The sequence below is a fragment of the Acinonyx jubatus genome, chromosome A1 (assembly GCF_027475565.1).
Source record: "Acinonyx jubatus isolate Ajub_Pintada_27869175 chromosome A1, VMU_Ajub_asm_v1.0, whole genome shotgun sequence".
Taxonomy (NCBI): domain Eukaryota; kingdom Metazoa; phylum Chordata; class Mammalia; order Carnivora; family Felidae; genus Acinonyx; species Acinonyx jubatus.
The window spans coordinates 153,226,449-153,252,783 of record NC_069380.1 but is presented as its reverse complement, the minus strand read 5'-3'; positions in this window follow the sequence as shown (position 1 = coordinate 153,252,783).

The following is a 26,335-nucleotide window of genomic DNA, read 5'->3' as shown; positions in this document are numbered from 1 at the left end:
AATTACTGAATAATATGATAATTCTAGTTTTAATTTTCTGAGGAAACTCCATACTGTTTTCCACAGTGCCTGCTTCAGTTTGCATTCTTACTAACAGTACACAACTGTTCCTTTTTCTTCACATCCTTGCCAACACTTGTTATTTCTTATGTTTTTTGTTTTTGTTTTTTTTAATTTTAGCCATTCTGACAGGGTGAAGTGATATAACACTGTAGTTTTAATTTGCATTTCCCTAATAATTAGTGATGTTGAACATCTTTTCATGTGTCTGTTGGCACTTTGTTTGCCTTCTTTGGAAACATGTCTGTTCAGGTCCTCGGCCCATTTTTAATCAGATTATTTGTTTCTCAGTGTTGAGTTGTATAAGTTATTTAAATATTTTGATTATTAGCCCCTTATCAGATATATATTTGTAAATATCTTCCCCCATTCAATAGCTTCTTTTTTGTTTTGTTGACAGTTTCCTTTACTGTACAAAACCTTTTTATTTTGGTGTTGTCATAGTAGTTTAATTTTGCTTTTTTCCCCTTGCCAGACATATCAAGAATAGTATTTCCACAACTGATGTCAAAGAAATTATTGCCTATGTTTTTCTTCCCGGAATTTTACAGTTTCTGGTTTCATATTTAGACCTTTAATCCTAACCTATTATGTCTCTAAATACACTCTCTGTTCTCTTTCTCTCTTCTTTTTATGGAATATCCATTATTGTTATGTTGACTTTTCTAAGTGAGTCAGTTCTCATAGGGTTTCTTAACTTTATACAGATTTTAGTTCTTGATCCTCTTACACCTGGTCATTTCTATATTTTCATCTTCAAGCTTGCTAATTCTCTCTTCTATATGATCTGTCTGCTCTATTTACAGTGCATCCAAATGCATTCTTCATCTCATTTACTGAGTTCTTTAGCTTCAGAATTTTAGTTTGGTTCTATTTAGAATTTCAATCTCTTTGTAAAGTACTCCTTTCTTCATTAATTCTACTGTTAGAGATCATTCTATTGCTTTTCTGAATTTTCTTGTAGCTTGTTGAATTTCTTCATAACACCTATTTTAAATTATCACATTACAATATTTAGTGTTTTTGAGTTTAGTTGTTAGAAAATTGTCACTTCTTTTTGTGATACCATATTACCATGATTTTTCTTGGTGTTTCGTGAGAAATGCCTCTATGGCAGCATTTTGCATAGTAAACACCTTTCTTATTTGGGCAAGGTTTTGTTTACTTTGACTAACAACAGTTCAACAGGTTGGTAATTAGAAGCCTTCCTTTGGTCTTCCAGAAGATGGCGCTATAGCACAAATTTTTGGTTTCTCTTCTGGGAGCTAATTTGGGCTAAGGTTGAAAGAGTGGGCATTAAAAAAACAAAGCAAAGAATGGCAGCAGGGGTAGGTGGTGAGGTGTATAATTAGTACCTAGGAGTTTGGATGTGCCCATCACCTGGTAGAGGGATCCCCAAATGGGGAGGACCAAGAGGTCCATGGGCCATCCTCTGGGCCTCCTGCCTACAGCAATAGCCGCTTTCCTTCATTTGTATTTGCCTACTTCTCTTTCCTTTCCCTCTTCCAACCACCGCATCTGTCTTCAGAGAGAGCAACTGGTCTTCCCAACTGCAGCCTATGTAGTTACCGCCTTCACCCTCTAACTCTTCTGCCAGGAAGTTTATGCTGGTTTGCTGCCAGACCAGCGCTGCCTTTTCTGCCATTGCCGCCTATACTGCCACCAGCTCTGCTGCCATTTCCCACCTTTGCGGTGGCTTCCATGTTCCCATCCTCTCCTGTAGTCCAATCCATCCACTTTCAAGTGCATAGGTGGATTGATCTCTTGTGTGTCTTGGTATGCTGTGCAGAGGTGCTTTATTTATTTATTTATTTATTTATTTTTTGGTTATGGGTGTCCAATTAGTTGTAAATCAAAGGGGAGAGAACCGAAGAAGGGCAGAAAGGCTCATATCTCCATGATGCTCATGGAACGCCCATTATCCCCCAGTTTTAAATAATGTTTAAGAGCCTTTGCATCACATAGTCCATCCTAGAACTACATAATACTGGAGACTGAATATAAAGTTAAGATATATTCAAAGGTTTTTTGAATTTCCTAAATTTGAAGTAACTTTCATTTAGTCTAAATATATATTTTTTCTTTTATATAGCAGTTCACATAAGCTTCATGGTAACAGTACTCCTTGCACTTTTTCCCCCTCTTTTTTAGTTTAGTACTCAGTAGTTCCAGGAGCTGTGTCAAGATCACAATTCTGTTATGCCAGATTGTTATGTGTGGTTCGTTAGCTTGTCCAGCAGCATATTATAGCAGGGGATCTACGATTAAGCCTAAAATTTCCTCCCCTCTTGTCTACATCTGCAATAATCAGTCCATTGTGCCCTGGGTATCAAACAAATATTATTAAGTCTGTAATGCTTTGATGTCACATATGCCAAGCCGCCCTTTACCAGAATGAGAGTTCCATTTTGGCATGTATTGCTCATGAAATATTTGTGGAGTGTTGGGGAAACTATGGAAATCTTTTTATTTGTAGGAATTAAAAAAACACAACAACGATTCATCATGAATAAATGGTACGGGTAGGGATTTTAAGAGAACATTGGGACACAGTTTGAACTTCAAGTTTGATCAGAGAAATTTCACAGAGATAGAGGGAACACACAAATAAAATTTAACAATTGTAAAATACGCATGATGACTAAAAGTCAAAGGATTTGGAATCACCAGATAGAAAGTGAGAGTCAAAAAGTAGTTTATCGACTTCTGGGGAAGATGGCGGGTTAAAATAAAAAAGAGGTAGAGAATCTAACAGTCCAATAACCATATAAGCAATTGGATAGGTGTTAAAGGTAGCAATTTAAAAAGGAATAGACCGCAACAATGTGAATATACTTTACTGAGCTATACCCTTAAAGAAGGTTAGGATGGCAAATTTTGTTATGTATTTTTTACCACAATTAAAATGTTTTTTAAAAGGAAAAAAAAGTAGTTTACAAATGACTTTGAGTAAGACAAAGGATGAGTTGGGAGGTCCTGACAAGTCTCATTGCAAGCTTCTTTGTGACTATTTAATTTCAGGAGTGATTGCGTGGGTATAGGTGACCTAGGTTGGGTTTCTTTGTGCCTGAGCACAGCTGGGAGGGAGGTTTCTCCTATTTTGGTGAGGTGCAGGGCCAGGAGCAGCAGATCAGTGGTGGAGCAGAGCAGGAGATGTATGGGCAGCCAGTGTACCAAGACTGGGAGGAGGAGCTGTGGGTACTGGGCGGCCAGAGAGGACCAGTAGTGGGAACTTTTCCTGGGCACCCCGGAAATGTTCCCATTGGGCTCTGCAGGATGCTGGTGAGACAGGACACTCATGTCAAAGTAATTGGGTACCATCAGCAAGTTCCTAAATCTCCTGCCACTGTGGAATAAGTGCTCCTTACACAGTTGTTCTCTACCCTTGGACCTTGGGCAGCATGGGGTTAATTATGATCAAGGTTACCTAAACTAGATGCAAAATAGAAAGTGAAGGGGGCACAGGCACATTGAGTTCCTTTACATAGTTTACTAAGGCCAACCAACTCATGTAGATTGTTTGGAATATACTTTGTCTCTGTCCTCTAGTTATAATTCCTTTAAGATTTCCCCAGAAAGTCTCCACTGTAAAATTTTATCTGCTTGGCATATATACATCTTATTTGCATACTTGTTTGCATTAGGCCATCCTTCCCTAGGCGGTGGGGCCACCATCTTTTATTCTTTGGGACCTTTTTGATTACTCTACATTTTATTTATAAAATTTATTTTTAGTATTACTCTAAATAGTTTGGACAAAATAGAATCCCAGTAAATACCTATTTAATAAATAATTGACATTGAATTTTCCCCCCTTAACATATATAACAAAGAATGGTATTGTATTAAAAGTGTAATGTTAATTGTTAGAATTTTTGATACTAAAAAAATTGATTGCTTTCTCAAGACAAGCCTAGTTTGCTATTGTGCCTTTTTTAAAATCACGTCATAAAAAATATTTTAAGGTATTTCCCTCTTGGCTAAGGATTATATTATATTAAAATAAAAGTGCACTGTAAAAATAGTGACGAGTATAATGCAAAATTATTTTGTAGAATTCTTATTCTTCTGAGAACCTAAGAGTGTATGATACACTAATGTAGGTTGGGCTAAGTTCAAAGTTGTTTTTGTTCCAGTAAAAGGCTTTTCTTCAAAATGTACTTATTTCTGAGTTAAGGTTTTCTTATTTTTATGGAATCAGGATAGAATACCTCCTTCTCTGAACTCTTGTTTATTTTGATACTCAAATAATGGCTCAAATTCCTTTCTAAAGTGTCAAGCCCCATACAACTATTAGAATTAAACAGTTCTTCATTTATTCATTTATTAATTCAAGGCATTTTCAAGCCCCTGTGTGTATGAATGCCAGGGCAAGTGCTATCGAAGCTTCAAAGATACTTAAGAACCACATTTGCCCTCCTCTTAAAACAAACGCCTTTTAACTTTATGACATCCAAAATTTTTAGCCCAAGTGGACAATCTTCCAGTTTAATCAGCTACCCAAGTAAAAGAGGGCAATTTTCAAAAGATCAGAAAAAAGATAAGTCATGGTATATGTCTCTGGAATGAAAAAGACTTTAGAAAGTTTGGAAAACTTTCAGCAATAGTATTGTAGCTATAAGGCTGCAGATTAAGCCAACAAGGGAAAAAAAGGTGGTGGTATTCAAAGAAAACTATTTTCCAATATTTGGAGGTCCATACTCTGTAAGAAACATTAGATTCACTCTGTGTGGTCAGCTCCAAGAGACAGAATAAGACCATTTAGGGAAAATTACAAGGATGTAGATTTCAGAATATTATGAAAGAGAAATTTCTAATATGCTAAGTTATCTAAAACAAGATGGGATATCTGAGGGGTGATGAGTTTCTTTTTCCTGGAAGAATTCAAGCACAAAATGTACCACCTCTTGCTTGAGCAGGAAACCTATATTCCAATGTTGATATTCTGACTCACTGGTTCTACTCTCTGAGTTGGTTTCATTAAGCTATGAAAATCCCCTCTCCATCTGCCCTTTGTGGCCTCCTCTCCTAACTCCCTCCTCCTTAGAAGGTATTGGAGTAACAGGAAGAATAAGGCTCCTTTAATATTAATTCTGCTATTAAGCAGGGAGAGATTCTCACTTAAGATGAGGTTTCTATTTAAGGATAAACCCAAGGTCACAGATTTATGTTTTTACTTATCTTTCTTTTCATTTCAAATGGAACTGTAAGTGTTTAATGTGGTGCTCGTATCATTTCATTTCATTTTCCAAATGTAAGTATGTAGGGATGGAGTGAGTCTGTTTTGCTGTGGTATAGCAATTGGTTTTCCTCCTCTGTTTTCAATCAGACAGTTTTAAATTTTGGTTAGGCGCATAAACACACTGTGATGGACGACATTAATAAATAAGTATTACATCGGCTCTGCTTGAGCATTCCCTCTTCATCTTTATCTTTTTTGTTTAAATCCTGTGGGGTCTCAGAATGCTCTTTATGGAGATCAAGAAGATTAAGCAAAATTAGCTCTCTACTACATAATGGGCTTTCCTCTCTCTTGGCATGTGTCTCCCCTCTCTGCATATGGTGACTTCCTCTGATATCAACAGGAGATTCACAGATGGGGGGGAAAATTATGTTCTAGGAGGGCACACCATGAGGTTTCAGTGTTCTTATTCATTTCTAGCAGTGTATATGTTTGAATTGGAATAAAAAATGAAAATGATAGGTAAATCAGCTGGCTACTCAAAGACACCTCCAGATTCATCTATCTCCTAGGGCAGGCTGACCTTTTCAATCTTGGAGTGAAGGGCAGTTTTCTAGTCTTGAGAACATCTAAACCATAGCTCCATAAACGGATGATATCTTAAAAGAGGTTATTTTCAGAGAGAACTATACCTCACCCATGTCAAACAGTGAAATTCATGCTGTTTATAAAGTTCTCCAGAGAGAGGCTGGCTTACTCATGGGCAGAGTCGGCAGCTGCCTACATGGAATAATTTGAGGATCAATGAGAGGCCCCATGCTTTAAAATCTATCTCCCTCATCAGTCTGCAGTGGTGCCTGAAATTTCCACCATTACTGTCATTTCTTAAAAGCCTTTAAGAGGACATATGCCCTATTATCTTGAGGGAGGTAACATTAATTAACTATATAACATATTAGAATGGATGAGTTTTCTTGTTAATAACCCATTACAACCATTGACACCCAGTAAAGATCAGGAATGTGAAGAAATAAAAGCAAGGGCAGGTAAGTTTTAATGGAGAAGGAGAAGATGGTGATTCATAATGTGAGTGTAGGGAGTATTGCTCAGGCCTTATGGGGGGATTCTAATGGGAATAACCAATGGGGAAAAAGAAGGCACTGGGTATTTTGTTCCAGGTAGTGGGGTGTGCATGGCTCCAAAATGTGAGCAATGGAAAACCAAAGGAGGGGAACAGAGGACAAAATTTACTTGCCTTATCATCTTGTTAACCTTGGCCTTACCCCTCCCAAAGAAGTTCATAGTCTTTTTTTTTTAGAAGTTCATAGTTTTAATAATCATTTCTGGAGTTATTTCAAACTAAATTAAATGTGCGTACTTGAGGGTTAAAGATGTCTTTAACCTTGTGTCAATAAAAATGGAAAACTGATCATCATAATTTGTATGGCAATGCTTCACTAATTTATAGTATTTTTATTGGCCCTTTAGCTATAGTATCCATTGACTAATTCTTTTTCTTTAGTGGCTTCTTCAGAAGTATTACTTAATTTTTTTTTAATTATTTAAATTTATATTTATATTTAAATTATTTATATTTAAATACTTTAAAATATAAAGTATCTATAGTGTTTAATTCGAATCAGAGAAGTTTAAGAGCTGGAATGAATGACTTGAGAGCTCTTAGTTCAACCCCATTACTTTAGAGATGAGAAATTGACTCACATGTCATGAAGTGTCTTTATTATTCCTTCATATATTTATTGAATATTGACTATGTGCTAGGCACAGGGATACAGCAGATACAGGGATACAGGGATACAGGAAAAGACTTACAGTCTTTTCCTCATGGAGCTTATACTTTAGTGGAGAAAACATAGCTAATCAACTTAACATAAAATTACATATAAAGTTAAGAGCTGTGGTAAGTGTTATTAAATGATATGTTTCATGAATGTGTAATATGGGGGAACTTGATCTTTCTGGGAATGGTGTTAGAAAAACTTCGTTGCAGAAATCATGTTTGAATTGATATCTAAAGGTGAGTGGAGGTTCACTAAGCAAATAAAAGAGGAGAAAGAGAAGTCTAGGCAATGGGTAGAGAATGCACAAAGGTCCTATTGTACGAAGTCCTGGCATGTTTAAGAAATTAACAAAAAGCCTGGCTGTTTGGAACTCAGAGAGTGACAGGGAGAGAGTTTTGAGAAGATCCTAGAGAAGTAAAGTGAGGCTGATCATGGAGGGCTTTGTTTAGGATTTTGACTTTGTTCTAGAAGCAGTGCATAGAATGAACTGGAGCAGGATACATGTGTATAAGGAGGCTAAAGCAATGATCTAGAAGAAAACTGTTGGTGACTTGCTTAAGGCTATAGAGCTTTGTTAGAATTGCCCTTACTTCTAGGTTCCTTGATTAACAAATATTTTTTTTACTCATAGTATGTATTTGTTGCATTTTAAACTTCTGTCATCCATATATCCCACTTCCATTTTAGTAGGGGTATTTTACTTCTTTCTACAACCAATTCCTGTAATTTTGTTGGAGCTGACTTGAGCCTCGGCTCTAGGTATACCATGTGATTCAGACTTGACCAATGAGAACCACAGACTCTTTGGGAACCATAGCATTTGGTTCAGGAGTGAGGATGTGATATTATGATAGGAAATGAGATGCCATGGAACTGTCATTAGGCCTTCTGAGACAGAGAAAAGTAGTAAAGTAGGGCCTGCTAAGGTCATTTAAACAGTAAGTAGAGAAGAAAGTGAAGCTAACACAGCAGAAGCCCCATGTGAGAGATAGAGAAAAAAAATGCACCCAGGTGACATTGTTTGAGCCCTGAGGCCAGTCATGGCAAATGTCAGCCATGCCTTGAATTTTTCAGTTATAGAGTCAGTGACGTCTCATTTTGTTAGAGCTGATCTTTTTTGATGTTTCCACCATGTGTCACCAAGAGTCTTAGCAATAACGGACTAAATTCTTTGCTCCTTTGTTAACTGACTTCTAGGACACCACCCAAAAAAGAGGAAAGCTATGATTTTCGATACAGCCTTTCTAGAACAATTTCACCATAGTATCAGCTACTCTGGATTCATTTGGATTTAAGACTAAAAACTTTAGTATTGAGTCACTTTGAAGCTAAAAAAGTTCAACTTTCATATGACACTTTATTCTATATAGAAGTGTATTTCCACAAAATAATTATATGCTGGAAATGTTTTGATCATATGTAATATCTAGATAAATTGTATTTATTAAATCTAATGTCATTAAGGGAATACAGCCGATTGACAAATATCTCTCAAATAATATCATGACATATAACATACAAGTAATTTCAGTGTCCATCTAAAAACACCTGTGCATTCATACTGATTAATAAATCATCATAATATGTCTATTATAACATATTACTAATTATTTTCAATGTTTTCTCATACATAGTCCATTAATAGTCTCTGCTTTTGTTCTCTCACTGATTTAGTTAATCTAGGTAAATTATAAATAGTTTCCTTAAGTTTTAGGGGAGTACTTAAAGATTTTTTATGCTGTTTACATGAATGGATAAATAGCTTGACTGTTTACAAATGATAATATTTGTTTAAAAATAATATTATAAAATTTAATTAACAAGGTCAGATAAGGCTTTTATGGGGAATTTTAGAACTGTAGAAGACTCTTAAATGCTATTTAAAAAAATTTAAAAATTCTGCTTTACCTTCTAAATCATACAATTCCACCTAGAACAAGAGCATCCATTCATAAACTTTAGACTTTGATGCCTTTCAAGACATGTTGCCATTGACAATATTTGCTCTGATTTACTTTTCACCAAAATAGGGGACTAATAGTTAGTAGTCACAGCTCACAGTTAGCTCTTCTTTCCACTCTGACTCACCAGTTTCAAAGTGAGCAGAATAAATGTTTTTTTTTTATCAGGTTGAAAGGTTGAAGATCAGAATTAATCTAACAAACATTGAGACTTCTTTTTTTGCACTTATTTTTCTGCTGGAAATCTGAGATCTATGGCATCGGTGGGCGAAATGGGTGCTGATGTCTGTTAATCCACAGAACCAGGCAGTGTTGATAATCAGTGCGGGGTAACACAACAGCACCTGTCCAGACAAGTCCTGGAGGGTTCTAAGCCCCCAGGAGGTCCTCTGAATAGGGGACAACCCCACAGATCTGGTCTCACTGTTGGGCTAGAAGAGATTAGCCTCCAGGGCTGGCAGAAGGAGCTGAGAATGAGGTGGCAGATTTTCCTTCACAGTATCATTTTATGAAAGTAGAATAATTCACCTGGGTAGAACCTAAGCGAATGTACAGTCCTTGAGTATGTACACAGTTGAATGAATGGCGTAATGTTTATGCTAATATTTAGTGAAACCAAGGAGAAAATAGAATTGTAAAAAAGCCTAAGGGCCAATTATCCATACATTCATTCATAACCATCAATATTTGCTGATTATCTATTGTATACAAGGCATATTGCTAGTTTACCATGTGAGAAAATGAAAATGAATTAATCAGGGATTTTGCCATTAATGTACACTTGATCCAACAGGTATACAAGTTTTGAGGATAAATAATTGTAATATTTATTTAAAAATGTACAGCAAAGGTTTTATGTCCAGAGAACTTCTAGCTAGTAAGGCTGAGGGAAACTACATGGAAGAAGTGATATTTTGGCCATGATTTCATGATGTGCAGGATTTCTAAGGGCATTCTGATGGAAGGAAACACCATGAATAAAGTTACGTCGGACAAAAAAGTCAGAGTTAAAAATAGTGAACAAGAAATAGTTTGTAAACAAAAAGTGATAAAGATCGGAAAAATTATTTGAGTGAAGGCCAAATCATGGAAGTACTTGAAATCTATTTAAAGGGTTTTGTAGTTTATCTTTGAGGTAATAGGGAGCTGTAGATTCCTTCAGAGCATGAGAAAAAGATTGAATAAAGGTTTCAGGAAAACTGAGATGGTGTAGGGAGTGGAAGTCTACTGCAATACTCTAAGTGAGAGGCAATAAAGTCAATTTTAGGGAAAGTAGAAAGAAGAGATGGTTGGGAGAAATAGTGGAACAATGAAAGGTAACTGACTGAATATGGGAAAAGGGCAAGAAAGAAGTGAAACGTGACTCTGAAGAGACCAGCAATTGTGACTATTAAAGCAGATGTAGTAACAAAACAGTCAAAAGGATGTGATTTTCTTAAGAATTGCAGTCAATTCTTTATGAAAACAGTACCTCTGGATAAAGCTACTACACTAGTTTTTCATTTTATATATATGCTGCTTGGGAGAGTTGTACTCAGCACCATCTTACTATAGCATCATTGTAAGTATGATACACTCATATTTAAATAGTTTTAATCCGGATAAATTGATTTTTTACTCTGCTTGTGCCCGCCGCCTGCACCATGTGAAGAAATGACCTCTTTCTTTCAAAAACTACTTATTATACAGATACAAGACCTATGTATTTCACTTCTAAATGTGCTCTGTCAATCCATGGGACATTTCAGCTGTAGGATTTCTTTCAGTAGAGATAAAAGCCAATAAAGTATGAAATAGGCATTATTACCAACATGACATTAAAAAACATGAGGCAGACAGTATATTCAACATTATAGAAGCAGTGAATGTGTATATACTCTGTTTGTATATATAATTATATATGTTATTTTTTAAATGTTATTTCTCCTAGTGTTAATCATATTTCTAAACCCACAGCAGGCATGTGGCCAGCCACCCAAAGGAGAGTTTTAAGCTATGGAATCAAATGATCTAGTAAGGCCCGTGAGTGTCAAACAGGAGAGGTAGTTTTATGAATTTTTTATAAGACCCTCAAGAATTCAGGGACTCAAAATCTCTTAAAAGTCTCATGTAGACACAAATAAATGGAAGGGTATTCTGTGCATATGGATTGGAAGAATCAATATTGTTAGAGTGTCCATACTACTCAGAGTATTATGCAGATCCAGTACAAACCCAATCTGAATTCCAGTGGCATTTTTCACAGAAATAAAACGAACAGTCCCCAAATTTATATATAACCACAAAAGACCCAAAATAGTAAAAGCAATTTCGAGAACAAAGAACATAGCTGGAGGCATCACACTCCCTGATTTCAAACTACATTACAAAGCTATAGTAAATAAGACAGTGTGATGCTGACATAGAAACAGACACAGAGATCATTGAAACAGTATAGAAAGCTCAGATATAAATCCACACATAGATGATTAATTAATTTATGACAATGTAGGCAAGAATATACAATGGGAAAAGGACTCTCTCTTTAATAAATAGTGTTGGGAAAATTGGACCACCGTGTTTCATCATACACAAAAACTAACTTAAAAATGGATTAACGATTTAAACACAAGACCTGAAACCATAAAACTTCTAGACAAAGATATAGTATGTTGAGCTCTTTGGCATAGGTTTTAGTGATGATTTTTTTGACGCCAAAAGCAAAAGCAACAAAAGCAAAAATAAAAATAAATAAGGGGGACAACAAACTAAAAACCTTCTGCACAGTGAAGGAAACCATCAAAAGAAAGAGAAGGCAGCATGCTGAATGGGAGAAAATATTTGTTAATCCTATATCTGATAAGGGGCTAATAGCCAAAATATACAAAGAACTCATACAGCTCAGTAGCAAAACAACCAAACTGATTAAAAAATGGACAGAAGATCTGAATAGACCTTTCTCCAAAAAAGGCATACAGATGGCCAACAGACACATGAAAAGATGTTCAACATCATGGATCATTGGGGAACTGCAAATCAAGCCATAGGAGATACCACTTCATACTTGTCAGAATTCCTATTGTCAAAAAGATGAGAAATAACAAGTGCTGTTGAGGAGGCAGTGAAAAGGAGACTCTTGTACATTGTTGGTAGGAATGTCAATTGCTCCAACTACTGTGAAAACTATATGAAGGTTCCTCAAAAAATTAAATATAGATTCACCATATATGATCCATCAATTCTACTTCTGCATATTTATCAAAAGAAAATGAGAACAATAATTTGAAAATATATGGGCACCTCCATGTTCATTCACAATAGCCAAGACATGGAAGCTACCCAAATGTCCATTGATGTATAAATGATAATAGAAATTGTAGTATATATTATACACACAAATACACACACACACACACACACACACACACACACACACACGTAAAATAGAATATTATTCAGCCTTAAAAAGAATGAAATCTTGCCATTTGCGACAATGTAGATGGACCTCAAGTGCATTATGTGAAGTGAAATAAATCAGATAAAGGAAGACAAATACCATATGATCTGTCATATATGGGGGTGGGAGGTGGGAGAGATGGGTGAATTGTTTTTGTTTTTGCCTTAGTTTAAATAAAATGAGTTAAAGTCTCCTGTGTTTTATTGCTCCCCTAATTAAGAAGTTCCTGCTTAAGTCCTGTTGAAATTTTTCCTGCTTCATTCCCCATTAGTTCTCCAAGGAGCAACTACATTTCCATCCGTGATTTTGGTGAGGCCTCATGTTGTTGGTCCTCCTAAAATATTTTGTGGTTGCTAGGTGACTTGGGAAGCACATTCCCTTCCTAATTGTTCAGTATTGTTTGATGGAACACCAGCCAGTATATACTCTGGAACTTGCATGAATCCAGCCTAGTGTGACCACAGCAGGAGACAGCCATGTTTAGGGTCTGAGGAGTTAATTGGGTAATCCCTCAAAATCCTCAAGTGTCCTTTGCAGCCTCTAATGCTCACAGATCCTCACAGCAAAACTACATCTTCAGGTTTGACATTGCAGTATCTGGGAAAGAATTGACACAATATGAAGTCTCATGGGCCTACAACCAGAAACATTTCCTCCTGGAAGACACACACCTCTGTAAAACATCTGGGCATGGGTGAGGCAAGAAGGCGTGTATGATACTACACTTTAGGAAACACTCTCAGCAGCTGAACCTGCACTTACGTGATCATGAAAGTGAGTGCCTTCTTAAGTTTTGTGCTACAGGTGCTTGCTTACTTTATTCTAGTCACAGACCCCGAATGAAAACAAATCTTTGGAGGAGAGCCATCCACTTCCCAATATGTGAGTTGCATTTCTATTATGCTTTTGCCTTGTGGGCCACAGAGATAATAGCAGGTGCTTGGAATGGCAAGAGAGGATTCTGCTCTCCAGGAGCAAGTGTTGTGTGTTAATTAGGACCCTATGGTTGTATGCAACAGAACTGACTTTTTCCAAGTAAAACAAAAGGAAAATTTTTGGGGAAAATACTGGGGAGGACCTTAGGGTAGAAAGGAAGTTTGCAGAACCAGATTTAGGAAGGATAGGGAATGTTTAGTTGGTAAGCATGTGGAAACATTGGTACCCTCATGCACTGTTGATGAGAATGCAAAATGGTGCAGCCTCTATGGAAAACAGTATGGATTTCCTCAAAAAATTAAAAATTCTATTTTTTAATTAAATGACCTTTAATTTAATGATTATAATTCAATATGATTTAATATATAATTTGGCAATTTCTCTTCTGAGATTACTCAAAAGAATTATTCATAGTAGCACTATTGACGATAGCTAATATGCAGAAACAAGCTAAATGTCCATCAGCAGATGAGTGGATAAAGAAAATGTGGTATATACATGCAATGGAATATTTGCTTTATAAAAGAAGAAAATTCTGCAATATGCCACAACATGGAGGAACCTTGAGGACATTATGCCAAGTGAAATAAGCTGCCAAAGAAAGACAAATAGTGCATGATTCCACTTTTGTGAGGTATCTAAAATACTCAAATTCATAGAATCAAAGATTGGAATGGTATTGCTAGGGGCCGAAGGCAGGGCAAGATGAGGAGTTACTATTTAATAGGCATAAAATTTCAGTTAAGCAGGAGAAATTAGTGCTAGAAATCTCCTGTACGACATTGAACCTAAGGTCAACAATATCATACATTCAAAGATGTGTTAAGAGGGTAGATCTTGTGGTAAGTGTCCTTATCACAATAACATGGTATTTAAAAAAAATCGTGTCTTCTTAAAAACAGAAGAAAATGGCTTTGTGATTGGAATGCTACCCGTGTCACTACCTCTTAAGTTACGATTAAATGAGACATCATATACAAATCACAGAGGACCATGCCAGCACAAAGAAAAGCAAAATAAATGCTAGCTATCATAATGACTTTTATTTTTTTTTAATTTTTTTTTCAACATTTATTTATTTTTGGGACAGAGAGAGACAGAGCATGAACGGGGGGGGGGGGGCAGAGAGAGAGGGAGACACAGAATCGGAAACAGGCTCCAGGCTCTGAGCCATCAGCCCAGAGCCTGACGCGGGGCTCGAACTCACCGACCGCGAGATCGTGACCTGGCTGAAGTCGGACGCTTAACCGACTGTGCCACCCAGGCGCCCCTCATAATGACTTTTAAATACCAACTTGAGTCATTGTGGAAAGTAATTTGAGCCAAGCCCCTCAGTCATTTTTTTACTCCGTTCACAAATACGAGCACTTACTATCTAATTAAGTGCTAGGTACTGTGTTAGGCGGTAGGCACTGAAGAATTGAAGGTACTGTTTCTGCCTTCATGCCACTTACTATCAAATGGGAGTGGAATTTGGGGGACAGGATGTAAATAATGACATAGTCAAGGCGGTGTTCCAGATATTCTCAGGGTGGCTGAGACGGATAGGGAGATTTTGGGGAGAGGAGGGTGGGGGCAGCAGGAGAGTAGGTCATTCTGGGTTGATTTTAGGAGCAGGACTTCATGGAAATATATTATAGTAAGAGGAGTTCGTGAATGCAGCACCTCCACAAAGCAGTAAAAATCTCTTTGAACCAAGCTTATCAATCCTCCATGTGAGAATGCTTCATGAATCACAATCACAGGAATCAAAACTTTATTCAAATTATTACTTGCGTTCCCACATTGAGCAAAGCAGTATTTTCTTTTAAGCGATTTTTAGAAGATCAAATATGTGCCTAATGCCTTTTCATTTTGTCCCACACTTTCAAATTTATTCTTATTTAGTTCTCAAGAGAATTTTTAAAGCAAGTAATATTTTTCTATTCAAACTGAGGCTCCCTCACCTAATCCAGGCTGTAAGGGAGCCTACTGATCACTTAGGCTGAATTTCTTTCTCTCTTTCTTTTTAATACACAAAAATAAATTGAGGCCCAGATAGGTTAAGGGACTTTTCCTGTGGCATGTGCATTTGACATATGAAAAAGACAATGGCCTAAGAGTGTAAATAATTTAAGGCAGGTAATGCCTGTAGTTGTTGAGCAAGCTGAGCTGAGCATTGCAGGATAGATGAAGCCCAGAGTCTGGCTCTTTTCTTGCAAAGCAAGCAACAAAAGTGGTTAGGGATAAAACTCCTTCCGCCAACAAAATGTGTATATTTTGAAGGCAATAATTTCTCTTTTTTTGCTATTACTTTATTGGAAAGGCAGACTATCGTAGCAGTGGGGAGCTTAGGGCCTGAAAGGGCCAGAACTGGGCCTGCCTGCATACTGTTTTTACCACTTACTACCTATATGGTCTTGGACTTTTTGACCAGTCTCAGTAAGCCTCCGTTTCTGTCTGTCCAGTGAAGATAGTATCATGTATGTACATGAAATGCACGTAACATGGTACTTGGTACATAGTAAATACTAGATATCGCTAATAGTAATTAGCAGAATACATCGCATTGAATAGAACTAGAATATTGATTTTGTTCCAGTATTAGTGTTCTCTAGAGAAACAGAACCAATAGGTTTGGTCGATTGACTAATTGATTGGTTTTAGAGAATTGGCTCGCACAATTATGGAGACTGGGAAGTCCAAAATCTGAAGTTTGGGCAGGAGGCTGGAGACTTAGGGAAAAGCCCGTGTTATAAATCAAGTCCAAGGCCATTTACTGGCAGAATTCCCCCTTGTTCAAGAAAATTCAGTCTTTTGTTCTATTAAGGCCTTCAGCTGACTGGATGAGGCCCACCTAAGTTACAGAGGGTAATCTGGTTTGTCCAAAGTCCACCAATTTAAATGTCAATGTCATCCAAAAACACCGCTACAGAAACATCCTGAATAATGTTTGACTGCATATCTGAGCACTTGGCCCAGCCAAGAAGATATACAAAATTAACCATCGCAGTTCCAAAGCACCTTAACCATGTTTTATAGTTTTTGTTGTCTGGTCTGACATTAGTGAAGCTACCACTTGAATCATAGAACTCAAGCCAGCTATTATTTTGACAGGCTTGGATGCAAATCACCATTTCTTCTTGATAATAATGAAGGAGTCATAATTTATGATGGGCTTTGTTTGTCCGCTTGTCTTCACAGACTAGTTACAGCTATGGACATTCACCGGCTATCATATGCTACCTTCTTCCAAAGAAATGTCTGCTGTATTGTTCACAAACTAATTATAGAGGCACCTATTCAACCATTGATAGTCACAGCCAAGTCTCTCACATTTCTTCAGGGGAATGACATCCCTCTCAGTAGCAATACTTGGCCATTAGAGGTTGTTAATGTTATTCAGATCCCGGCCTGCACACCTATCCTTGTTTTGGAATGAGTCCTATGGGAAGCAATCAGCTGGTGTGGAGCTATTTCAGTTGGGGCTTTGGTGGTTAGGGCAGGTATGAGAAAAGCTGTGTGTATTTTTAGACCAGCCCTCTCCTGTCAGGAACAGTGGAGAACACTGGAGGAGCATCATCAATCTCCTGTTTGTCAGGCTGTAGCACAGGGGAAACTCTAGCCAGAACGGTCTGGCTGTTACAAGTGGCATTATTTGCCTTGCGCTATGGTACATGTTATTAACGCTGCCATTTAATGTTCTTTTCCGAGGAGATTGTCTCTGGTATTTTTATTGTCCAGGGAAATGTGGTACCAGAAATGATCACGTTCCTGGCAATTTTCTTTGAAAATGGTAAACTTTTGCAGAGTTTACTCTCTCTTCTATTAGGGTTGGTAATGAGAAATTGTGAGGATTATTAAACACTCCTAGTTTTCAGTAGGAACTTATTTAGCACAGATGTTTCTATAATTGCAGTACACTGGGAAAATTCACAGTGTTAAATGGCCCAAAACTCATTATTACTTATTACTTCTACCTGTGTATTGTGGCGCTCGTAAGCTGGGCTGAAATGTTTAATTTAGCAGGGGCTATAGCTGTGTATCTCAGTTTTAGAAAGACTACTGAGAAGAAATTACAGGATATTCTGCCCAGACCCTTTCTACTTAGTAATCTCTCAACTGTTACCTGGGACTCTGATATGTACTTTATTATGGGTTTAGGCCACATCACTGTTAAGATTCTTTCTGACAATTTTCTAGCTTATGGCCATGAGGAAAAAATGGAATATTAAAAGACTTTTAGAACAAACAATGTAGCTAACCATTGTATTTTATTGGGATAAAACACATGGAATGTGTACTATATTCAGCTTTCTACTGCTTTATAAAGCACAGCTCTCTGGTTCCAGAAGTATTATTCACACTTGTAAAGAATGCTTGGCAATGTTTAAGAACAAGGGTTCAGAAGATGCAAAGGAAACACTTAGAAAAGGCCATTGAGGAGAATACAAAATCTCCCCATATTCCCTCATTCTCTATATTAAGATCGACACTATAAACAAATTCCCCATCACACCCTTTATTTCTCTAAAGTAAAGAGAAGCCCTTTTGGATTGGCTACGAGTCTGCTGGGGGAAAGTTTGATAAGCACATCTATAGGAATTTAGTTGTGCTCTCTTCTGGAGTGACCGACCTGTCTTGGTTTACTGAGGACTTTCCCAGTTTTAACACTCAGCCCTCTAAGTCCGGTGTCCCAGGATCCTGTCTTTGTCTTGGGCAAAGTGAGACTGTTGGTTGCAGCTACTGTCCCAGGAGCTGACATTTTCCTGGGCATGTCAAAGACTGCTGGTCTTTTCTTTGCACCTGGAAACGCCCAGGATTCCCACAATTAATGTAAAATAAAGAAGAACATAAACATGAATTCGATTGCCCTTCTCACTCCTGAGAGCCAACCATAGAAGCTAAAGAACACACACGTAGAGACTAAAGAACACATCCTGTTAGATTGCAATTAGATCTCTAATATACAACATCTGAGCTTGAAACAAGCCTAAAAATTTTGGCTTTTTATATACATTTGCTATAACTAAATGAATCCAGGCCATATTTCTTTGATAGTGGCAAAACAACAGTTACAAAATGATCTAGTGTGTTTGGGTAACTTAGACTTACATATCTACCTTTATATGATAATCTTATACTTAAAATTTGAAGATAAGTGTATTTTTCATCTTTTATTCTTTGCCTCAACTTTTTTGATTGCCTGTCGCGATCCCTGCCCCCTTACCATCAGAAGGTAAGAGAGATAGCCCCATTTCTGGTTTTTTTTTGCCTATAGAATGCAAATAATTTATAAAACACTATGAAATTTTAGTAGGTATTTAAAACTCTATTTAGATCAGTAAATTAAGTCTAACAAAGCATAACATAAATTATATTTTCTTTAGAAAGTATATGGAGGGGTTCCTGGGTGGCTCAGTCAGTTAAGTGTCCACCTCTTGACTTCAGCTCAGGTCATGATCTCTCGGTTCATGAGTTCGAGTCCCGTGTCGGGCTCTGTGCTGACAGTGTGAAGCCTGTGTGGGATTCTCTCTCTCTCCCTCTCCCTCCACCCCTCTGTCACTTGTGCTCTCTTTCTTAAAATAAGTAAATAAGCTTAAAAAAAAACACTATATGGAAATGCTCCTGGAAACTAGCACCCTCTGCCTCATGTTGCATTATTCTGGCGAATAGCTAAAGTGTGTCCATTTTGTTGATGTTCCTATTCCACACTTCTGCAATCACGCATGGTGATAAAGTACACGGACGAGATTGGACTTCTTTAGTAGCAGCGGGAGGAGCATTGTGCCATTTGCATTGGTAGCTAAATTACAAACGAATATTTCAAACTTTAGGAAGGAGATTAAGACACGTATAGTTTTGCATGTCAAAAGACCAATGTAACTATAGCATTGCTTTTAGGAAACCAACAGACTTGGAGCTAAAGTTCAGAATATGCCACAGAACTTTAATATTTCATACACTTATAACCAAAAAGATGTTCTCTTAATTAAAGTGCTGGACAAACTCTGCATGTTTATTTATTTTTAATTATGACGAGGTATTTCAAGGTTAAGGTATTTATGAAAATCTTCTCATTAGTATTCAAACTTTTTAGGTCTCAGAGCTTTCTAGTGAGATCTAAAATGTTTAATCCACTTGATCATGAAAACAAACTATTAGGAATCAAGAAATAGCTTCTGTATTATTTGTAGTTTCCAGCTTCAGATGGTACTTAGGAGCACAGAGGTCTGGAAAGTGTAAAAACTAATTAAAAGTTTTTACCAAAGTTATTTGAATATCAACTTCACATCAATCTGACTCTATGCTGAGGGGTCAGATTTTTAAAACAGGAGGGCAGAAAGGAATTTGACCTCCTACTTAAAACATTTTTGAATCTGTTCACCTCTCATTCATTTGGACTTGATTTTTTGAAGCTCTAAATCAAGTTCCTTTTTTTGAGATGGAAAATAAGTGACAGAGACAAATCCAAAGCTAGTGACACTTGCACACAATATGCCAGCCTCAGATGGAGTTATCAGCATTTCATCCACACTGCATTGTGCTGAAATTCTTCTCACCCATTCCTTCCCTGGGATACTCCTGTTGAAGAGCCGCAATAATAACTACTCTGCCAATTAAGGTGTTCTACCTGGGGCCAGCCAGAGCTTAGTTTGGGGACAAGGTCACTTGCTGGGATGGAGTTGTAGTTCCCCAATTACTAGTAGTTCCACTACCTCTTCTAACTTGTCAAATAATGAGGAGACTTTGAAGGCTAAATCCAGCAGTAGCTCCTAGCGGGGTTAATGCAGAGTGAATGACAATGATACCTCAGGAGTGAGAATCTGACAATGTCTGTCAAGCTCTGTTCCCAAGGATGACGAAGTTCATTGCTACTCAACACTACTTGGGAAAGATATTGGTCTTGAACTTATCAGTGAGGAAGGACCACATTGCTCACTTTGGCAGAAGTTCATTAACTCTTTCACGTCACCCATATAATCTGGGCATGAACTTCATATCCTAAAGACAGAAGGTGAGTGTGCTTACAACAGGGCGGCTCACCCAGAAAACCATGTCTCTTGTCTATTTCTCGCATCTTGACTCTTTAGTCAATGTTTTTTTTTTGTTTTGTTTTGTTTTTTAAGTTTCTAAATTCTGAGCTTAGTGATGAATAACAGTGGTTATACAACGATTATTTTTAGGACTCATTAACAACACAACTGAGAGAATAAGAGTAACAGAATTATGCTCCCAAATGAAAAACAGAGAGATTTTATACCAATGATAACAATGTTCACTGCTGACTCCATTGGTGAGTCATTTAACTGAAGATTAAAAACAACAATAACTCAACAAAAAGCCCTATAAAATTATTCTAATGATTAGCCATTCAACATTTGTAGGAAATTGACTAGATGGCCTGCAAACTAATGTTTCCCAAGCCTGCATCGTCTTTTTAAAACTAGTGCTCAAAGCTGAATATGTAATGTAACAAAGGATTTTTGTGATTAGATCTTTTTGCATGTGTTTTTCTTTCACTCATGTTTATTTATTGAAATAGTGAAGGATACTGGTGTCCTTTGATTATGCTTGGATTCCGCTCTGTAAAAGATTGTGAGAGCAAATGGCCTTTTTGGCTCCTAGGGCTGTTCTGACTCACTCCTGAAATTCTGCTGAAGCTTGCTGTGGCTAAATGGACAAAGCCTCACTCAGTGATGACAAATGTATACACGAGCATTTAAAGAGATGCAAATATTACTTTTGACTTACCTCATAACTAATCAGCTGGTTCAGATCTGAGTATCAGATGTTTTTTCCTACTGAGAAAATAGTTCTACATCCTTAAGACAATTTTACAAAAATGAAAAAGAAAAATTTCCTGAGTAAAAAATTAACAAATATATTCTATCTTATGGAAGGGATTCCCTCTCCCAAATTCTAGTTATTGGAATCCAAAATGTTAGTTTTTTGTTACCTTTTGACACACGTGGTATATTCACTAAGAGCAAAGAGGGCATCTTTCCATTATTTTTAAATTTACAACATAGCAAGTGGGCCTGTAATGACCTTTCGAGTTCTTTGTTTCCTGTGGGAAATTAGCTGATGCCAAATAGCTACAAAACTGTAATTAGCATTTTGATACATGAACAAAATTTCAGTTGGGTAACATATTTACACATTTTAGAGTAGATCTTTTAACATTACTTAAGATTTTGTTAGCTCTATGGAATATGTTCTGGACTTTTATGGCATATATATCATCTTGCGTTCTACCCCGTATTTTGCTGTTTGTCAGTGGCCAAAACTCTGCCAGAGAAGGCAAAAGGGAGCCTGTGGTATTTGATGTGTAACAGTGCTTCTCAGGTATTCTGTAAGCAGTTCATTCTCTTTTGTTTCTCCAGAACAATATTATCCTTCACTTACAGATCTCATTTTTCTGTAGCATATTCATATTACTAAAAAGTATTGGAAATAATACAGGCAAAATACTTTCTCTTGCATGTCCTTGGGCTCGTTCGTAAGGAGGAGATCCCCTTTGCCATCAATCAATGATTTATTTTTTTCTTACTGAGTTGTTGGGACTTTGTCAACGATCTAGTTTAATTCTCTGGCACTTCTGTAGACAGATCCTTTCCTTCCAGGGTCAAGTGTGGTCAACGGGGTCCAATGGAATTTGATATTGCTGCCCCTCTCCTCTCTTTTCGGACTCTCCCTCCTACGCTTTCCTTGGTGCCTGCACTCATTTCCTTACACAGAAAGTTTCCCACTCTTCCCCTCAGGGCCCCAGATGTCAGCTATCTAATCTGACAAATTAATCTATGCTAACCTGCTCTTGGGAGCCCCTTCCAGGTAGCATAGACAAGCGTTTTAAATAACTGAATTGTTACCTGTTCTGAGCAACCCAACTACCTTTTGCTGTACAATCAGTCAGTGACATTCAAAGACAGTGATAGGGGACCTGTGCTTGGGCAGTGGGCCTTTTGCAGCCTTGCCCTTGACACTGTCTCCTGGCCTGGGAGATCTCGACAAGACTGCCTGCTTCAGAGACTTCTAGATACCCATTTCAGAGCCACTCTACAGATTCCCAGCCTTTAGGACTCTGTGGATATCTGAGGCCTCTAGAATCAACTGTCTCCAAGTTGGTAGGGGTTGGATGACTCTTCAGTCTTCCTTTTTGTTCACCAGAAAACACCTTTTTAAAAAAAGAATTTCCAGACCTGCTGGAGCTACAAGTATACAGATAAGTCTTAACTGATCATGAAAATATATATATTAAAAAAAAACATTTCTAGCCATTTCTGTTTAAGAAGAAGGCAAAAGATTGGGACTAATATTCTGAATATAGGTACTACTATCGTCTGGGTGTTTAATGATACAAATAAATGCTCACATTTACTATTTCCACCACGGTGCCACTTTCATTATAAACATCATCTCATTTAATTCTTGAAACAGCTCTAAAAAGTAGTGCATTTTATAGACGAGAAATGGAGTCTCAGCCATCATATATAACCTGCTCAGACTGCAGCTGCATTGCTCTGGGGTTATCTCTGGGCCCTTCTCACTAGACCACAGCCATGCTTTCTTCATTTTAGGGCACCTTGGGTTTCTGTTCTGCCAGTATCACCCTTGTTCAGTGATGGTGGCAGGTTTTCACAAAAACTGGGATCTTGGGTGGACCCTGACTTCCTTCAGTTGCTCTCCTTATGGATGAAATAATCCCCTTTTGGGGTGTTAGTGTATCAGCCATCTCTTCTGGTTGTTTAGATTATTTAATGAGATTATGTAGATAAAATCAAAGGATGGAAAGAAAGAATACCTGGTTCCATGTTCTATAAAGATTTAGACTGGAAGGTTTTCGGTGAGTTTCCTCTACTGCGGTGTCCGTGCATTCTACATGCTCAGAGCTTTCTTCTTTTATGTCGTCACCAGTGTTTGAGAGCCTAGACAAAAGGAAATTCAAATTTAATTGGTGGCTGTAATTAGTGACCTCTTAAGGAATTTTGGGTATCCAGAGATATTTTGCCTAACCGTTTTGTGAATTTCGTCTTCGTGTTGACTCTTTTACTTTTGTGTTTGAGAGTTGACATAAACACACCACCTCAAAAAATTTTTTAATCCCTAGCTAACTTCCTTCTCATATAATCATAAATAAAAGTCAAGTGGTTTAAAAAGTTCCCCTGAAAAGGAGAAAAAAGAAGAATTTTTTTTTTACATAAACTTCAAAAGGAACCAGAAATTAAGCCCCAAGACTGCTTATTCAGTTTAATATTCACTGTTAGAGTTTTCTGTGTAACGGATGGACCAGGAGGTCAAAATTCATTGTCTTTCAGGCTACAGCTTCTGTTTTATCCACTCGCTTCTCTGTAGACTAATACTGATGGAAAAATATGTCTGTTTGGATTTGGATATAGTCGGGAATGTGACATAAACAAAGAGAAAGAGGAAATATTTTCTTCTGGCTCTTTTCAGAGGTTTGCTAATTGGGTCTGCTATAACTATTACTGGGTTCTGTTTAAGATCAGGCTTTCTTCTTGATGTGTAGATGTTCCTTTTTGTAAACAAAACACAGGAATTTTATTCAAAAGAAAATGTATTATAATCAGCACATTCCTTCTTACTATTTCTATTTGAAAATTCCCACCAGGTCTCTGACATGAAATACGAAGGGGTTTGCCTCTAGCATGAATAATTTCATACACTGAAGGAGTTCACTTTTTAATGTTCTTAAATTCAGTGAGCTTAACACATTTTTATTTTAAGAATCATAACATCCTAATCCACATAAAAGGTCCAGAAATGTGATGGTCAAACAAGAAGGAAAAGAAAACATTTGACACATACATACAATAGATGGATAAAATTTTGAGTAGTGCTCCTATGTATTTTGGATATTTTTTTCTCCATAGAATGTATGTTCCCTAAGAAGCAAGATTATACTATTTCTTGCATCTTAGGAATTATTGGACGTTTGAAGTGTAGTAATTCTTCCATGTCTAAATGAGCAACATCCAGTAAGAATATGTGATAGCTTTTTAATCACCAGACATATACCAGTAAAACGTTCTCACACACAGAGCTTGTCTACTTAAACAACTATCAATGATGTCAGAATATTTGAATATTCATCTTAAAAATCAACAGCCTTTATCTTCTTCAAAGTACAATACCAATATTTACACAACAACCCTTCAGCTAGGCAAAACGATGTTGTGCTATTTAAGAAATGAAGGGGGCTGAAATTCAAGGGAACCTCAACTATGCATATAAAAGATTAAAATATTTATATTAATGTAACTATGCTTAAGTGCCTTTTAAACTGTCTTTATAGAATTTATGGGTTGCTGTTGTTTTGTGTGGTTGGAAAAAAATACCCTGCCTTTTTACTAGGCAGTGATTACTGGCTGAACTATGTTCATTACTGTAGACTCTATAAAATTGGAACTGGTCTAGTTTTCTATCTTGGAGTCATAGAGAATAAGTAGAATTTTTTCTCTCTTTCCCTCACTTCTTCTCTCCCTCTCCCAATATTAACAATAGCAAATGACCCTATTGCTGAAGACTTGGGTTATGTTCTTAAAAAAAAAAAAATAGTGTGAGACTTCTGTCCATAAGTGAGAAAATTCTGTATTTGCTTTTGTTCAGGGTTCAAGCTTAGAATTAAAAGGTCAAATTTAATCCAAAGCCACTTTAATGATTCTCTCATGAAAGTTCAGCATCTTTATTTTCTTAATGACTTGGTCATTTCATTGAGGAAATCCAAACTGCAGAATTACAGAAAAGAATCAAAAAGTGGGAAGATGTAAAGACAATTATATAACATATATATATATAATATTTTAATATTCATATCTATTTTAATAATATATTCTTAACAGTGCTAAAAGATGAGTACTCTAATATATCACTGGTGACTTAGGTCACCAGATTGGTACAATCTTTCTGGAAGGATAATGGCACCTATTCAAAGTGTTAAAATAAATATACTTTAACAGAACAGTTCTTTAATAAATTTATTCTGAATACAAGTAAAGACGCATGCAAAAATATATTTAATAATGTTCATGTTAGTGCTATTTTTTTAATGTTTTTTATTTTTGAGAGACAGAGAGAGAAAGAGACAGAGCATGAACAGGGGAGGGGCTGAGAGAGGGAGACAGAGAATCTGAATCAGGCTTCAGGCTCTGAGCTGTCAGCACAGAGCCTGGCATGGGGCTTGAACTCAAGAATCGAGAGATCAGATGCCTAACCAACTGAGCCCCCAGGCGCACCATGTTAGTGCAACTTTTAAGAATGTAAACTTGGAAACTATCTACATTTTAAATAAAAAGGAATAAATCAGATTATCAAATAATTTAAATTATATACATACAATAGATTATCATACATCTCATGTGTAAAAGTAAAAATGTGCTATGTCTGTAATGAGCATGCACCCATTTTATATTGACAGAAGTGAACTTGTTTGTAATAAAAATTATCTTTTAATACCTAAATTTGAATATAAATCTGAAATTCAGGAAGACAGTTTGCATCAGACTTCTACAGTGAAATAATTGTTTTTGATATTTAGAAAAAGTAAAATTTCTAGGAAAATGTCATAGGAGATGAAGCACAATTGTGGTATTCTGATGTAGAATATTTTCTCTGGCTTTGTCCTCCATACCTAAAACAAAGACTCGTTCTGTATAGGGGATATTTCATGTTTTGTCTTTCTAAGGTGTCGTAGAATAATTAGCAATAAATGTTTTTAGCTGGTGGTGTACTGGTTAATGTTTAACAAGTAGTTCTGGGGATCAGAGAGTGGTAGGGGACGGCTTTATTTGTAGCATTTACAAATGGTGTAAATACTCTCACCATGGCTGATTTCAAGCTGCCGACGTTGACAACACTGAATGGGGGGAGATGTACACACCTAGCTCTCAAGCGCTGGTCCCAGTCAGTTCCAGCATACCACTGGGGCAGTCAGATCTTACATGGGAGGGTCTGTGTG